This window comes from Centruroides vittatus, unplaced genomic scaffold, assembly GCF_030686945.1.
Source record: "Centruroides vittatus isolate TY-2023 unplaced genomic scaffold, ASM3068694v2 contig_347, whole genome shotgun sequence".
Taxonomy (NCBI): Eukaryota; Metazoa; Arthropoda; class Arachnida; order Scorpiones; family Buthidae; genus Centruroides; species Centruroides vittatus.
The window spans coordinates 743248-761129 of NW_027122171.1; the positions used below are offsets into that span (position 1 = coordinate 743248).

Below are 17882 nucleotides of genomic sequence, written 5' to 3' on the forward strand. Positions count from 1 at the left end.
AAACAGCATTCTTTATTGACAAATACAATAAAAGAGAGTATCAGAGTAAAGGTAAATGGCACAGGAACTGAACGTAGGTAAAGTATATTGAAACATGGAATCGGTAAATAAAGGTCAATTGTATAAGTAACACAGAAAAGTTACTTTTATAAAGCAAAAAAATACACAAAAAAAACAGGGAAGATAAAATATCTTTGATAGATCCTACGACAGGAGGAACAGGAGGAAAAAAAGGTAAAAGAAACGGCATCTTTTACTATAATAAAGGAAACAGAGCTGAAGAGAGCATGAAAATGGAAATGAAAATGTATTATAAAAAAGATATTGTCTGGAAAAAATAAATAATAAAAGTAAAATTGTACATTTCATTGTTTGTTTTCTTTGTAACTGACAAGAATAAACCATAATAAATAAAGTATTATATATATAGGCCTATACTATATATATAATATAACTATATACTTTTTATAACTAACTTCGATTTAACGCTACCACGACTGCCTAAGAAATTCTAGCGTGGCATTAAATCGAAGTGACATAACGATAAATCAAACTTCGATTTTGTGCCTTTAAAACTGGCGTTAAATCGAAATACCTCGAACGATAAGAATTGTGTGTAGAAGTGACGTCTAAACACAGATTTGAGTGAGAAAGTCACGTGATTTGCAATGCAAAATCGTACATTTAGTAATTCGTAGACATTGAAGGGCTCTCTATTTAACATTGATGGGAAGATCCGTTTACGAGTATTCATTAGTGTTCGACCAGAGGAGCGCTACATCGAGGTTTGGCTATATAAATATTTATATATATATAAATTATAGATAAGTTTTACCAGAAAATATAAATTAACAAGCTATCAAGTGACACATTATATTGAATTTTCATTAGGTCTGCAGACTGATAAATGCAGAGCTAAATTCGCACTTAAGCTAAACAAGCTGCAGCTTAAGGACTCGAGTTAGGGCCTGGACTATAGCTTAGGGCCTCATATTTTAAATGTATTATTATTTGGTGGAGAGGAAGGGCCTTATAAATGTTGTAGCTTAAGGCCCAGACTCGATTAAATGATCTAGCGTGATAAATGTACAATTTCTCTAAAATTACTACAGAAGATTGCATTTAAAACGTCAATAATTTACTTTAAAATACTCTAAGTTACTTATTCTAACCTCCATTAACGTGTTTAATTAAATTATCATCATTTGAATCAAGAAACAACGTTAAAGATCGCAATTATCGAATAGATAATTGCGATTATTGCGAATCTTATTAAAGGAATTAAACACATTTTATTACATTTAACACCATATATATATATATATTATTTTTTTTAATTTATAAAAGCTGAAAGTATTTTTATTATAAAAGCTGAAAGTATTTATTAACTTTCGATTTTTATCCATTTTATGCTTCTATAAGTCATAGTTCAAAGTATAAATTTTTCTTAATTAAATTTTACTGTCGGGGGAATATTTGATTATCTGACATAAAATTAATTTTTTTTATTTAAAAAATTCGAAAATTACAATGAAAAATATTATTAAATTGCATTTAAAATTCATAATAATTTATTAAATATATATTTAATATTTTATACTCACGCTAAAAGATAACGTATGGACTGGAATTAAACCTGATGGGGCCCTATGCTATAGCATATAACAAGCCCTTCCCCTTTACTAAATAATACACATAAAAATGTGAAGCCCTAAGGTATAAACTCGTAAAGGAGGCCCTAAGCTGCAGCAGCTTATGGTCCCCTTGTTTATGCAGATCTTACCCTATAAATAATGTATGTAAATGAAGCTATATACGCGCTTCTACGAAGAAAATGGCAAATTATAATTAAAATTTCTTACTTTTTAATAGGGAAAAAACCCCCTTTTAATATTATAGCACCATTAAATTAAAGAATTAATTAATTTTCATTTTTTATTGCAATCTTTTTAACGAGAATTGAAGAAATTAAGCTGTGATAAAATTAATTTTACAGAAATTTTTATGAAATGGTTTTTTTTTCTAGAAAAATAAATCATTTTTGCAGTTTCTCCTGCAATATTTCGCATCTTTGCCAATGATTTCTTGTTATATCCACGCAATATTACATAAAAATTTATTTTACTAGCAGCCTAAATTTTAAGAAAATTTAGTAGAGATTTTGTGATAATTCAATGAAATTTATTTCTTTAAATTAAATACATTAAATTGTACACCAGCATCTTAATTATCATCTTTGATGATCAACTGGCGAATTTCTAAATAACAACTTTACTCATTAGTTGATTTAAATTATTTTAAAATCTGTAACCAATCACAGTACGAGTAGTTTCTCTGGAAAGATAAATCATTTCTTGCAGTTTCTCCCGCGAAGTTTTACGTCTTTATTCATTGTATCCAGCTTATGGGTGAGTTATTTTTATGTCCCACAAAATTTATAACACTTTAGCATTTAAATTTGAAGAAACTTTAATAAAATTTTAATTTATAATTCAAGATAATTGTAATTACTCTAGAAGATATATTATAAATTATTTCATGATAATATATATTTTTCTATCTTCAAATTTATTTTTGAAATTAAATTTGAATATTTTAAGATTAATTCGGAAATAATAAATAATGACTACACCCATTGGTGGATTTAAATTATTTAAAAATTCTAAGCCAATCAGAGTTGAGAAAGGTTTTCTAATAAACTTTAAAAATTTTTTAAAATATTTTACTTTCTTTCAATTGATTTCTTTTGATTAAATTATTTCATGATAATATTAATTATTATTAATTTTAAAAAAATCAATTCTGAAGTTGTAGATGATATCAATTTTTCATAAAGAATCTTAAAAGAAACAAAATTGCAAGTAACATCTCCCCTTATTCGTTTATTTCAATAATTTTAAAATATCTGACCAATCAGAGTAGAAAAAGGAATACTTATTATTTATTAGCTAAACAATTAATTATTTTTCAAAAATTTAAAAAAAAAGCTTTAATTAAGTAAAAATTTATTTATTTATTTCATTTAAATATAAATTGTTTATAAATAATTAAATTACATATGCATGTCTTATATACACATTCCTTATTGGATATTATTTTAAATTTTAAATATAATAACCAATGATAATAAAATTTAATAATTTTTAAATCTAGATTTTAAAATGCTTTAAAAATTATTTAATTTCTAGAATTTCTACAGAAAAATTAAAGGAAAAAATAATTAAAATACGAACACCATCTGTTATAAATAAAAGAGCAATTCTCTCTTTAAAAAATTAATTATTTACATAAATATAATAATAAAATAATTGCAAAAGTAAATTCAAGAAACCTTAATTAATTTAAATATTTAAAAATATATAATATATATTACTAGAATTATATACGATAAATAATCTTTCTAGAATAGTTTGAGCGCACGTATAGAACGAAACAGGGCCAAAATAATACACAAAAATACATTTACAAATGCAATATGCACCCCAGAATCTAACTCATTGAAGGAATTTATGATTAAATTTCGAGTAATTTATAATTATTTAAGATACAACTTGGCTCACCTTTATTTTAAGGATGCAGAAAGCTAAAATGCGGTCTCATCTCTTACACATTTCGGACGAATATACAGCAATCTGCAAGGATATCTCCCTCCACGCGCATGTTCTTTATCCAGCATCCTATTGGTTTCCTTCCTTGTGATGCAACAGGTTCCAATGACGTTACTATGATGTGAATCAGATGTCCTTATAAGGAAAGTAATCGATAAGAGGCGGGATTCGTTTTCTTCTTATTTCCCCCGCCCCCTTTGAAAATTTTATTATTATTATTGGTGGATTTTAAAATTTAAAAATAACGTCAGTCGAGGTAATTATTTATTATTATTTATCCTCACGTAATTTGTATCTTATAATGTTTGTTTTATTATTTTTTGCTGTTTTTTTAAGATGGATTTATATGGAAAGTTTGTCATTTTTAATTAATTTTTTCAGTTATTCGCTTGTTTTTTTAAAAAAGTAATATAAATATATACATGTTCTTTTTGTTTTAAATTTAAAAATAAAATATTTTATTTTATTCTATTAGTTTTTGGCTTGCTTTATCTAAAATTGCGTGTTTCCTCGTTAAAATTTAATCATTTGAAAAGATAAATGGTTTTAATATTTAGTTTAAATGTTTTTATTTTAAAAAAGCAGCAAATATTTTAGAAATTTCGCTTTTAAAATATAAAATGTATGCGATTTATAACAAAAGTCGCTGCCGTTCGGCTTCACCGCATAACTAAGTGTAGATATGAGAAGAGACATTTACAGGGGCAAAATGAGCATTATTCTTATTTTTCGATAAAAATGGTCGTAAGAAGTGTTGAATTACCTTTAGGAAATGTTTTATTTTATTTTATTTTTTCGTGTAGAGGGGAAAAAGATAAGAAAATAAGAAAAAGATAAAAGGGGGAGGTATAATGAGAAGAATATTCCGACAGGTGGATCTAGTAAATGTCTTCTTGTTGAATCGATGGTGACATTAATGTCCTGATTTTCTTTATTTTTATCCCTTAGATTTAGGAAAACTTTGAATTGTTGATAGTTCATGAAAAGGAATAATGTCTTGTTACCAATGTATTCTCCTTTTAGCAAGAAAAACATTAAATATATACATTTTTTATATTAAATTTGAAACATTGTACATTGGAAACATCTTAACAATTTGACCTTAATTAGAATTATCCCAAAAAAGATCCAACTTTTAGTGAATGTTTTTTTTAAACTTTAAGATCGTACACAATAGATAATGCATTTTTGCAGTTATAATTTTAAGAAACATCTTCATTTTTATTGGTTTCTCCTCGTTAAAGTGTTTTTATTCGTTGTATACTCCATTAACTTTTCAATTCACATTTTTATAAATTCCAATTGATTTTTATACTAAAATAGTTCCAGAATTTTATTAAATGATAATGTATAAATATAGATTAAACTGATTTAAATAATTCTCTTTTCTTTAAAGTATCTTATGATAGAAACGAATATTTTAGATTAAATAAAGAAAAAACTTTGAGTAAGAAAATCTCCATTGGGGATTTTATACAGCACTTATATTTTTAAGGAAAAAAATGTAACGAAATTTAAATTTTTTATTATGACGTCAAACTAAATGCGTGACAGAATATCTATCTTCAAACCAACTTATAAAATTTATTTGTTAAAAATATATTCTTTCTCTCCTAATCTTCTTTTGTACCCTGATAAAGTTACAGATAGTTAAAAGCCATAACTTCTTACCTAACGTAAAATTCTATATATATAGAAGTATATAAAAATATATAATATATATATATAACAATTTATAGTATATCTTCTTATATTTCCTATAATTCTAACAATATTTATTTATGTTATAAGTTGTATATGATCCTAAGGGATTAATTATTATTCACATAAAAATCTCTATATTTACAATATTAAATAAATTAAATATATATATAAAACGTAAGTAAATAAAGTAAAATAAACAGAAAATAAATGATTTATCCTTGATTCTGACAGCGTAAACGTTATATTTGAAAGCAATATTGAAGTGAATCTCCTAGAAAATGAATTGTATACATCAAAGTGTAAAAGCCATTTATATTATTGGTATTCAGAATGAAAGTGAGGTGTATCTCTTGTAACATTATTATTCAAATATTCAATATGATAAATATTTTTACAGTCATTAAAATATATAAATAATTTGTTTAATTTAATAATTTATGCTTCTAGATCTTTATAAAGTTTACGTTGTATCCATTCTTTTCTATATAAATTTCTTTTCTGGAATTCTCTAAATTTTTCTAATAATATCGTGATTTAATGAGACTGAAAGTAAATAAATTAGATCATTAATAATTATAATTAGTCTCGCATATTCTGCATATTTTTAATCTTTGATAAATTTTACAGGCATTTAACCTCGAAAGCATTTTAATAAGAATTTCTGTATAATTATGTATATAATTTATCAAACGTTAAAAACGCAAAAAATTTTACTATAAAATCACGATTTTTATAGAATTTATGATCATTCCAAATATATTTCTATATTTAATGCTTTATTAAAAGTTATATTTCTGTATTTTAATATCTAAGATAAAGTGATACGGAAGATAAAACAGCCTTAAAACTTAATACTAAAATATCCCTGGATATACGTATTAATTTCAGTTTTAAAAATGTTTTCTGAACTTAATTAATTGATAAGAATTTTTAAAATCATTTTTTTTTTACAATAAAAAATAAATATTTGCTGAATCTTAATCTAAAAATTATATTTTTAAAGAATTAAATACAATTCAATAAATTTTAAATTCATTGCGTAATTTTAATTAATATTTAATTAAAAATTACATAATTTAGTACTCAATTAATTAATACGTAACTTGCTATATAAAATTAAAAAAGCGAATTAATTTTAAAGTTATGAAAACCAAATTAATTACTATTTGTATCTTAAAATGGCCATGTTTTTAGTGGAGAGAAAGAGATAAATAAATATTTAATTTCTTACACAACTAATCATTAAAAATAATTTATCAATCGATTAATAAGTGTAATTCCTATCATTCAATGAGTAGATATCATTTTTTATCATCAAATTTAATTAGAAATAATAATAATCATCATCAACTAATCAGTAAAAATCGTTTCTTATCATATTTCTTCATTGATTACTTTAAAAAAAATTCTAGGAAAACTGTGAAAGGTTATCTTCTTCTGCCTTAAATTTTTTCCATGTCTCATTTTTCCCCTTTTGTGTGTTTATCTACGTTTTGAGTTTCAATATTTCGATCTTGTCACTGATCGAAAACATTACCAACTGTGAAAATCCAGTAATATGTCGTTTGCCCCTGTAAATCTCGCTTCCCAACTATATCAGGTGTTACGCAGAGAAGCTATCGTCTCAGGCATTTTTAAATGATGCATATTTAAACTATTCTATTTATTGCTATTTTTATCTCTTAAAAACTGATAAGAAATTTTAATTTTGCTACAGATTCCATTAAAATATATATTAATTTCGTTATTAGATTTATTATATAAAAAATAAATATTATTTTAAAATATATTTCATTTTTGATGTTTATTATTATTATTAACTAAATTTTTATTAATAAAAATATTGCTTTCTTGCTTATGAATGTTGTAAAATTTAATAATTTGATATTTTATAAAATGTCAAATTATTCAATGCTGACAGATTCATCATTAAAATACTTAATTTAAAATTTTAATTTCATCGATTTTAATTACATATTTGAGTTAAAATATGCAAATAAATAAATAAATAATATGTTTTTTTTTAATTTTAATATTGTTATCATAAACTTATTGGTTTAGTCCACAAAATTGGCCACTACTCCCATTCACTCAATCTAGAAGTGTCTCTAATTTATCACTTGATAACTATTTATAAAAATAATTATTTTATTATTTAAATATTTAAAATGTAGTATTTAAGTACAAACATTTAATTATAATTTAACATACATTTATTTTTTATATTTCCTTAATTACCATTTTAATTCGGCATCACTTAACTGATTAGTGTGCATGTCAAATTTAAACTTTTAGACCCATTCTCCACCAGTGGAGTAAATAATTGTGGTTTTATAACGCTTTTAAACCTGTAATAATATAGAGTAAAATCATAAAAACTTTCAATTTTCTGGAGAACTCGTTTTATAGGAGTTAACATTAATTCTGCACGGCATCATCTTACATAAAATCTTCAAGAAAGGAACTATATATATATATATATATATAATTAACCCAAACGAATAGGAATTTGTTCACGCTCCTAATTCAACTTCACAATACAGCAGTCACTTCACCACCATTACTAACAAGAGATATAATTTATGACTTTGGAAACAATAACTGTCATTTTCATTATTATCTAAAGATATTAAACTGGAGTGCGCCTCTTGTATGGCTCCAAATTTGCTACATCAAAACACTGACGAAAAATTCGCAACAAATCATCGATTCTTATCACTCCGATCTAACACCGGGCCATTCTAAAGCACGCGCAAGAGAGGGGGTTGTAAAATTCGCGCAGTTTTCAACGTTTAGAAAATTAGTATCGGTGTTGAATTGTTATATAAATGATTACAACACTTTATATATTTCGTTGATTCACGTAAAGCTCACGTCGTCATGGCTACCGTTCAGTCTTCTTGCATTGAAAAGTCGATTGTCCGTGACTTTATTGACGTCATACTCTAGACGTTACTATATTTAGGGAATGGGGGAAAAATAATACTTACTGACCACGTAAACAACGTCACAGGAGATTACCATGCTTTTTATTTAAACTTTTATTAAATATATTATAAAAATAACTCCTTTTTTTTTACTATTAATAGCCTCCCTAAGAGTGCCACAGCATCTTTAAAGTGGTAGATAAACATGCGCCGTTGGTATAATAGATTTTGATCAAATTTTCTTTAAAAAAATTCACTTAAAGAATTGATCCAGATAAATTCCGAGAAGAGAGATCGTAGGCGATGTGATAGTCGAAAAATTCCAAGAATATGAGGAACAATTTAAACTCTTGCGTCAGAAAAAAATTGCAGAATATTTTTAGTGGTTTCTTACTACGACTCCCCCTTTTTCTTTATATATATATATATATATAATATATAAGCTTTTTATTTATTCCGCTCATACCTTTAGCATTATAGGACATCCATCTTTTATCACAATATTAGGAATCAAGGGCGCCACATGTTAGCGATTGGATAAAGAAAGGAATTTTTTCTCTCCTCCACAGAAGATGAGACGAAGAAAATTGCTCGATGTCCTCACTTAATTAAATTGTCATCTTCATCCCAATCTAATATATAAATTAATAATTAATTAAGATAATTTTCTAAAACTCGCGCCCTTGTTTCTTCCGCGAAAGAGCATTATTAGCTTCATTGTTAACTGTGTAAGAAAAATGTCAGATGGAGGAACGAGACGTAAACGACCTTTATGACTCTTCCTCACTTAATTCTGCATCAGTTAAGAGTCGAAAAGGAGAAGGGAAAGTCATCGGGATTCATTACTCGTAAAGGAGTTTTAATGGGTCAGAAAGTGCAAAGATATCTTTAATTTTCTCATATATTTATACGTTTGCAAGGCGTCAAAACATAGCAAAGATTGATCTCTTTGCTTACACAAAGATTCTTTTGCAAAACGTCAATTTGTTAAGTCGCATGGTGTAGTCAAGTTTGGAACGATGCCAACTGCGTTTAACCTTCCCGAAAACATCAAAGAAAAATCGATGAAAATTACAAATCAATGCCTCGCATTCCTACAAGCTTTCATTGTTATCGAAGAAGATTGCATGGTTTATTTCATTAAACATCCACGCCGCCAATCTTCCTCTCTCCATCCTTCTCTCCAGGTATAGGGTAAACCCAACTTTCATCGATTAATTGCTTATAAGGGGGACCGGACCACCTTTAAGTGTGTAAATGCCACGTGCAACCTCCTCCCTAACTCCCATCCATCAGTTAATTAAGGAAAATGATATTTACTCCGACTTAAAATTGTATTTTTTCAAGTCTAAAGTATCTTCTGTTCGATATTTTTGCAGGTTTTTTTATTGAATGGGTGCCATTATCTCGCTTTTTATCAAAGTTGCGCTTCTGGAGATTGAAATTCTCTAAAAAATTTCAAATAGAAACATATAAGAATTAATATAATACCGTTTATTAAAAGGAAATAATTAATAATTTTTGGAAAAATCATTTTAGAAACAATTATATTTTCCGAAATTTTAATTTTTTTTTTTTTTAATGCGTTAAATATTCTTCCAGAATATTAAAATTTTTATAAAAATGAGGGGTGAACTAACAGGCAGTTAACAATGATAAAGACTAAACTTCTGTCCTATTCAAATACCTTATTACGATTTCAATTAACATTTTACAACAATAATTAACTGACTTTTGAGTCATCTTGTACAGTACGTAACAACTGTATTGATAAATACATAGATTGTATATAAAAAGTTTTATATTGTAGAAAAAATAAAATAATATACGAATTTTCGGAAATTTTGTTAAAAATTTATACACATTTCTGTAATAATTCCGTAATTAAGTAATTACTTTACAATTAAAGTAGTTACAGATATGAATCGACCAGCAGACATACAGGCGAATTCATTTATTAATTTTATGACTAAAATATAATTTAATAGTTAATATATAGGCTATATATATATAGTGTGCGTGTGTGTAAGTGGATATTATTATTAAATTATATTTTAAAAACTCTTAAAGTAACTAATAATGATAAATTCGATTATTAAAACCAATGGGATCGGTGGTAATATTCACACACTAAAAATAAAAAATTTTTAGTTAAAAACAAGTAAAAATTATACTCTTTCCATTTCCGACTTCGAGGATTCTATGAGCCAAAACAAGACAAACAAATGGCAAGGAACAATCATTGCTTTATTAATTTATCCATATGCATTTCGCCATGTAGGCCTCCTCAGTGGATACATCAGGATGTTATTCGTTGATTACGTTTTATACTCAACAACCGTTCCCAGCATGCATCAACAACCACTCCAGCATTCAAATTAAGTAAATTTACATGTTCGGCGATACAGAAATGTTCTACAATTTTTCTTTCTAAGTTATTTTCTATTCTATACAAAATTTTAGTATTTTTTATATTTATATTACAATTAAATTTATTGCAATGTAAAAACCATGCTGATTCCGTTCTTCTCAGTCTAATGGCTGCCTCATGTTCCTTTACTCTCAACTCCAATCTTCTTCCGGTTTCTCCAATGTAATAATTTGGGCTTCCACATGTACATGACATCCTATATACGACGCCGGCGATTTTAAATTGGTCTCCGGGCGAATTTTCACTGTTCATTATACTGATAATGTTAGACATCTTATTCTTTTGGTTCGCAACTATGCATACAGAAAATCTTTTAAAAATTGGTTTATATTTTTCAAAAACTTTAGCAACATAAGGAAACTTTGCATAAGAAATATCTTCTATGTTATTTTTAACATTAAATCTACGTTTTAAATATAAATTGTACCACTTACAGAGAATATGTTTCGGATAGTCATTTAACTGAAATTTTTTGAACAATTGTTTTACTTCGATATCTATGTTTTCTTGCTGAGTTGTTCTATTTAGTATCTTTCTCAATTCCATATTAAAGACATTCTTTTTATTTTCTAAAGGACAGTAAGATTTAAAGTTAATAGTTTTACCATTATTACATAGTTTTTCATACTTACTAAATGATACACTTCTCTCTTCTCTTTTTATAGTGACATCTAAAAAATTCATTCTATTTTGTTGTTCATCTTCACTTGTAAACTTTAAGTTTTTATGTAATCTATTTGCATATTCCTCAATATGTTTGGATGAAACTATTTGAGAATCATAAACTATTATTATATCATCTACATATCGTGCATAATATTTAATACCTGTTAGACTTGAAATTCTTTCATCTATTTTATTCATATAATTATCAGCCAATTTTGGTCCTATAACCGATCCCATGGCAATACCTTTTTTCTGCCTATAATATTCTGTAGAGATTTTAAAGTAGTTATTATTAAATACAAATTTAACAAGCTCTATTATATATTCAGAAACGTTACATGTTTTGAGACTTTCTATTATCATTTCTAAAGTGATAGATGGGTACATAGACTTTATATCCAAACTCATAATACGAAAAGATTTTTTATAGTTACCTTTTAACAATCCGTTAATTAATTCTTCTGTACTTTGTATACTATAGGTTGATTTTTCCATATTCTGAAAGAAGTTTTTTAAAAAACCTTCTAAGTTATACAAAACAGTTCTTCTAAAATCCACAAGGGGTCTACAAGTGTTACCAGGCTTATGCGTTTTGATTCTTACATTTAACTTAGGTTCTCTTACATTATTAAAGTCCAAAATATTTTTGACTTGGTTAGCTGGAATTTCATATTATTCATATTATTTCATTCATATTATTAAAATCTCTACAGAATATTATAGGCAGAAAAAAGGTATTGCCATGGGATCGGTTATAGGACCAAAATTGGCTGATAATTATATGAATAAAATAGATGAAAGAATTTCAAGTCTAACAGGTATTAAATATTATGCACGATATGTAGATGATATAATAATAGTTTATGATTCTCAAATAGTTTCATCCAAACATATTGAGGAATATGCAAATAGATTACATAAAAACTTAAAGTTTACAAGTGAAGATGAACAACAAAATAGAATGAATTTTTTAGATGTCACTATAAAAAGAGAAGAGAGAAGTGTATCATTTAGTAAGTATGAAAAACTATGTAATAATGGTAAAACTATTAACTTTAAATCTTACTGTCCTTTAGAAAATAAAAAGAATGTCTTTAATATGGAATTGAGAAAGATACTAAATAGAACAACTCAGCAAGAAAACATAGATATCGAAGTAAAACAATTGTTCAAAAAATTTCAGTTAAATGACTATCCGAAACATATTCTCTGTAAGTGGTACAATTTATATTTAAAACGTAGATTTAATGTTAAAAATAACATAGAAGATATCTCTTATGCAAAGTTTCCTTATGTTGCTAAAGTTTTTGAAAAATATAAACCAATTTTTAAAAGATTTTCTGTATGCATAGTTGCGAACCAAAAGAATAAGATGTCTAACATTATCAGTATAATGAACAGTGAAAATTCGCCCGGAGACCAATTTAAAATCGCCGGCGTCGTATATAGGATGTCATGTACATGTGGAAGCCCAAATTATTACATTGGAGAAACCGGAATAAGATTGGAGTTGAGAGTAAAGGAACATGAGGCAGCCATTAGACTGCGAAGAACGGAATCAGCATGGTTTTTACATTGCAATAAATTTAATTGTAATATAAATATAAAAAATACTAAAATTTTGTATAGAATAGAAAATAACTTAGAAAGAAAAATTGTAGAACATTTCTGTATCGCCGAACATGTAAATTTACTTAATCTGAATGCTGGAGTGGTTGTTGATGCATGCTGGGAACGGTTGTTGAGTATAAAACGTAATCAACGAATAACATCCTGATGTATCCACTGAGGAGGCCTACATGGCGAAATGCATATGGATAAATTAATAAAGCAATGATTGTTCCTTGCCATTTGTTTGTCTTGTTTTGGCTCATAGAATCCTCGAAGTCGGAAATGGAAAGAGTATAATTTTTACTTGTTTTTAACTAAAATTTTTTTATTTTTAGTGTGTAACTAATAATGAGTTTGTCTGTTGGTCGATGACAGCCATAACCAAAGTTTATATTCATATGCCCGCACTAAACACGTTCTAATCAATGTAGAAACTTTCTCTTCAATTTAAAATGCTACAATTTCCTGTAAATTAAATAAATATATATATACAATACTCCCGCTATACGACCAACGTATAACTGTTATGACTATACAGTATCATATTTGAGTGCTGTAACTTCAATCCATGTCACTGAGCTTAAGAGAACAGCTTGCTTTACGATAATGTTCTATGAATCAGTTAGGTCATGCATGCGGGAACAATATTATATAACAAGCAATAATATCATTAACATATTAGTAATTAAACTTTTGCAGTATCACGTATACTTAAAACTACTTTATCTCAACTTTGGTACAGAGTATGTAACGGCTCGCATTACGACGGTTTTCCACGAACCAATTATGAAAATCTACTGTATATTACACGAAAACAAAACACCAAAACACTTAACGTAATTTATAAACAAGTATTATACGGTACGTTATGATTATGGCAGGTTTAAGGAAAGTAAACTCAATTTATTTCACTAAATTTAAGCGAAATTAAACGGTTCGTTTTACGACTGATTTCCACATAATTCAGTCGTAAATGTAGAAATCTATTGTATACTAAGTATAAACAAGATAATTAACATAATATATACATTATAGGAATCAAAATAAGCTATAATTTAATATTGTACGGGATAATTAAAGCAATTGCCAAGAATATAATCTCAATGGCTCGCTTTTACGACGGCTTTTCATAAACCAATTAAGTCGGAAATACGGCAATCTGCTGTAACCTTATATATAAACAAGACCATTAACAAGTTAAATTTTTCAGATATTGTATAATTAAGGCTATTCCACGTATGCCATTTCAATTTGACAGCTTGTCTTAAAGGCTCGCTTTGCGACGGTTTTCTACTTTATAAAAATGCAAGAATCGACTTCACATTAATCATAAAAATGATTTAATTAAAAACAATTTACAATTAAAATTTCCTTAAAATAAATTATTCATTTCGTTAATTATCCTAAAATAGAATAAAATTATCAAGTAAACAGCCTACTTGACGGAGCGAAAACAACTTTGAATATCAACCGTCGTAAAGCGAGACGTTGTAAATTGAGATTACGTTCTTGAAAGTAGCTTAACGTACACAATTAAATTATGCTTTATGTTAATTATATTTTCCTATAATGTTTATATTATGTTAATAATCTTGTATATACATCCTCAGCTTCGCGAATTTGAATTTGAATTAGGGGGCCCCAATGTAGACTTCAAACTTTTTCTTCGGAGTAAATGTTTTAGGGAAAATATTCTCTTATAAACGATGGTTTTGGGCCCTCTGTCGGTAGAGCCCCAGCAGATTTTCTATTTTGCCCGTAAGATAACGCGCCACTGTGTGTACGGTGCAACGTATTTCCTATACGATCGAAAGGTTCGTTTTACGAAGTTTTCCCGTCGTAAAACGAACCGTTCAGTTTCTCTTAGATTCTGTGAAGTAAATAGCGTTTGCGTTCCCAAAATCAGCTGTGAATTTCCATAAACATGCTTAAAATGTGGACAAGATGAAGAGGAGAAGCGAAGAACTGAACAGTAAACACGTTAAAAACATCCGTTTTACGTTAAAAAACCATAAAAAATCAATAAATTCCAACAAGACTTTCTTGATATCGACGTTATTTTTTCGTTTGATAAATCATTTAATTGAAAAACGAAATCAGTTCAGACAACCGGACGGACCTCCCGAAACTAAACACTATTTATCAAATTCGAAAGATCTGTATCGATCAAGGAGATCGAAAGAAGAACGGAGATCTCTCGAAAGCTGAGAGAGCGCTCCTAATTCTAGGGCCTTAATAAACTAGAGCAGAACGATTCTGAGGCGCTCGGAAAAATATTAAGAAATAGGAAAGCAAAAACAGTGTTTAAAAGTTGTCAAATTGTTCTTAATAAGCAAGAAATTCAATGGAATGAATTATTTATATATTTTTGAGGCCCCGTAAATGCGATGCCCGAGTTAAATAGTCCTGTTGACCCCAGTCATCAGGAACCTGGCCGTAAGAAGAAATATTAAACTTCCGTTATAAACTAGGGCCTTTGTAAGTGGAGAGAGGCCCGGCTACTTTCACTTTGAGGACCCAGTATATTTAAAATTAAATAAAGCAGCGTTAAAAAATCATATTTTAAAAAAGAAAAATTTGAAAAATAAAGATTTTATACACAAAAAATGCAGCAAAATGAATTATTTGATGGCATTTTTGAGGCCCCCTAAATACGAGATCCGAAACAAGAGACTTTCCGTAATGGGTCTGTCCAGAAATATTAAAAGTTCACTATAAGCCAAGTTTTCTTCTTAATACATAAGAAGTACAATGAAATGAATCGTTCATAATGTTTTCGAGGCCCCTTAAATGTGAAACCTCGCTTACATTTTTGAGGTCTTAAGACTATTTTAAAAAAACGTTAAAAATGGTATTATATTTTCTCGACTTCTGAGGCCTGGTCTATAATAAACCTTTCACATTTCTCCTTCTGCACAGGTCCCTCACAGTAGACCTAGCAAGGCCTCTTGTTCCGGATCTCATGGCCCGGTGGACCTGGCAACACAAAATACAAGATAATTGCAACGAAATGAATAATTTGTAACAAAGATTTTTGAGGCCCCTTTAAGCACGAGGCCCTTCTTGTTTGCATATAATCGAAAGGGCTCGATTATATGCAAATAATACCTTTTACAGAAAAATAACTTGAATTTGTTTTAAGAAATTTCATTAAATAAATTCGGATTCTTTTTTTTAAAAATTTCATTTTAATTAATTAAAAAAGATTTATGATTAATTAAGCATTGAATATTAATTTCTTTAACAAATTTTAATTTTATACCTAAATTAAATTTTTTTTTCTGGAGAAATTTCCTTCTCTGGTACAACATTAATTTTTATTACTTATGCAAATCACGCTAACAATTTCGTTGCAGAATATAAATTATCTTCATTTTCTCTTCTAGGTTAGATTAATGCTATTTAATCTGTGAAAATTGATTTAGGATGAAGAGGATGAGGAAGAGAAGGAAGTTAATCCTTCAGAAAAATACATTTGACAAAGAAGATAATTCCGGTTCAGAAGGGGGTAAATCGTAAAACAAGGGAAATTCAAGATCAATACGAATGAATCAGTAAAGATAATTCCAGATAATAGGATGAATAAAAAAGGACAAGGAAAATTAAGGATCAGAAGGGGCGAATTTTGAAAAATTCAGGGTCAGACGTGGTGAATGGGACAAAACCAAGAAAAATTCAAGATCAAAAGGGATGAATAAAAAAATTCAATTCCAGATCAGAGAAGGAAATCAAATGAACAAGGTAAATTGAAGGTCAGACGAGAGGCGAATAAAAAAGTAATAATTCCAGATACCACTGTGAGCGAATCAAAGAACAAAATAATAATAATAATCCCAGACCAGAACATGTTAAATAATAAACAAAGATAACCCTGGATCAGCAGAGAGAATTTTTTATTACAAATTTAATTCCAATCCCCATAAACCCCATTTTGTTTACCATAAAACTTTATATTTCTCTATGGAAAAATTAATCAAAGTTACCGAGTAATTAAACAGTATGCGGTTAAACGGATCACACTACTTTCTTTTTTTTCTTACGATAGCAATTATTTATGACAAATTATCCTGTTAATTATACTGTTAAAACGAAGTGTGTTCGTCGGCCGTGCTATCTCTACGTAATAAATAATTAATGGTGACGACGATAACGTTCTCGTGCAACGAAACGTTACACTAAACACAATTAATTTCCCTATTTCGGTGTTCCTATCTTAAACTTATACCAATTAAACGCATTGGGAAACCTCTTCCATCTGTTGTTACACCAGGATTTATATTATTTTCAATGGGTTCTAACCTAAACTGAATTAAGTTCTACTAATGGAAGCTCTTTAATTCCAGATAACGAACTCATTTAAGTGATAATAAATTGAAACACGCGAATATATCTCATTAGTTTACACACTTAACGTAGGGAATTATCTTTGAAAATCGTTTTAAAGGGACTTTTTGTGGAATTAAATTTAAGAAAATAGATTTTTTTATTGTAAGTAGGGAAAAATCTTTAACAAGATGTAGTGAAGATCCGGATCAATTTAGGGGGGGGAGATCAATCGCAACACACCGGAGATCGAATTAAACAACAGGAAAAAATCGATATCGATGCTGAGGAGGGTACAAATCTGGAAGCATCTTCCTAGAACGGTGCTAGAATCGAATTTTGCCATCCCCCTCTTTATGTCAACGTAAATATAAGCCGTATAACAAGCTAAGGATCAGCAGAAGTAATAAAGAAGAGGAGGAAGAAAGAGACAAACATCGAACATTGGCCAAGCTCCCAAACAATAAAAATGGGTATAAAAGATCGAAAATTTATATAAACCCTAGTTCCTAACGTTAATGTCCTTATATCAGAGGCGAAGGACAATAAAATGGGCTCGTAAAATGGGGGAATTCTGCAAAGAATTGAGTTAAAATGCATGCAAAATGGTGA

General features: G+C 28.0%; 1 protein-coding gene across 1 annotated transcript in view; it reads right to left on the reverse strand.

Moving 5' to 3' along the window:
* Nucleotides 1-17882, reverse strand: part of LOC136974300 (protein dispatched homolog 1-like) — a 35129-nt gene that overhangs the window by 15638 nt on the left and 1609 nt on the right. Inside the window, exons 2-3 of the mRNA XM_067269138.1 lie at nt 9560-9687; nt 3561-3743 (exon numbers count right to left, since the gene is read on the reverse strand). The gene's annotated coding sequence lies outside the window, so the exon portion shown is untranslated. The remainder of the gene's footprint in view (nt 1-3560; nt 3744-9559; nt 9688-17882) is intronic.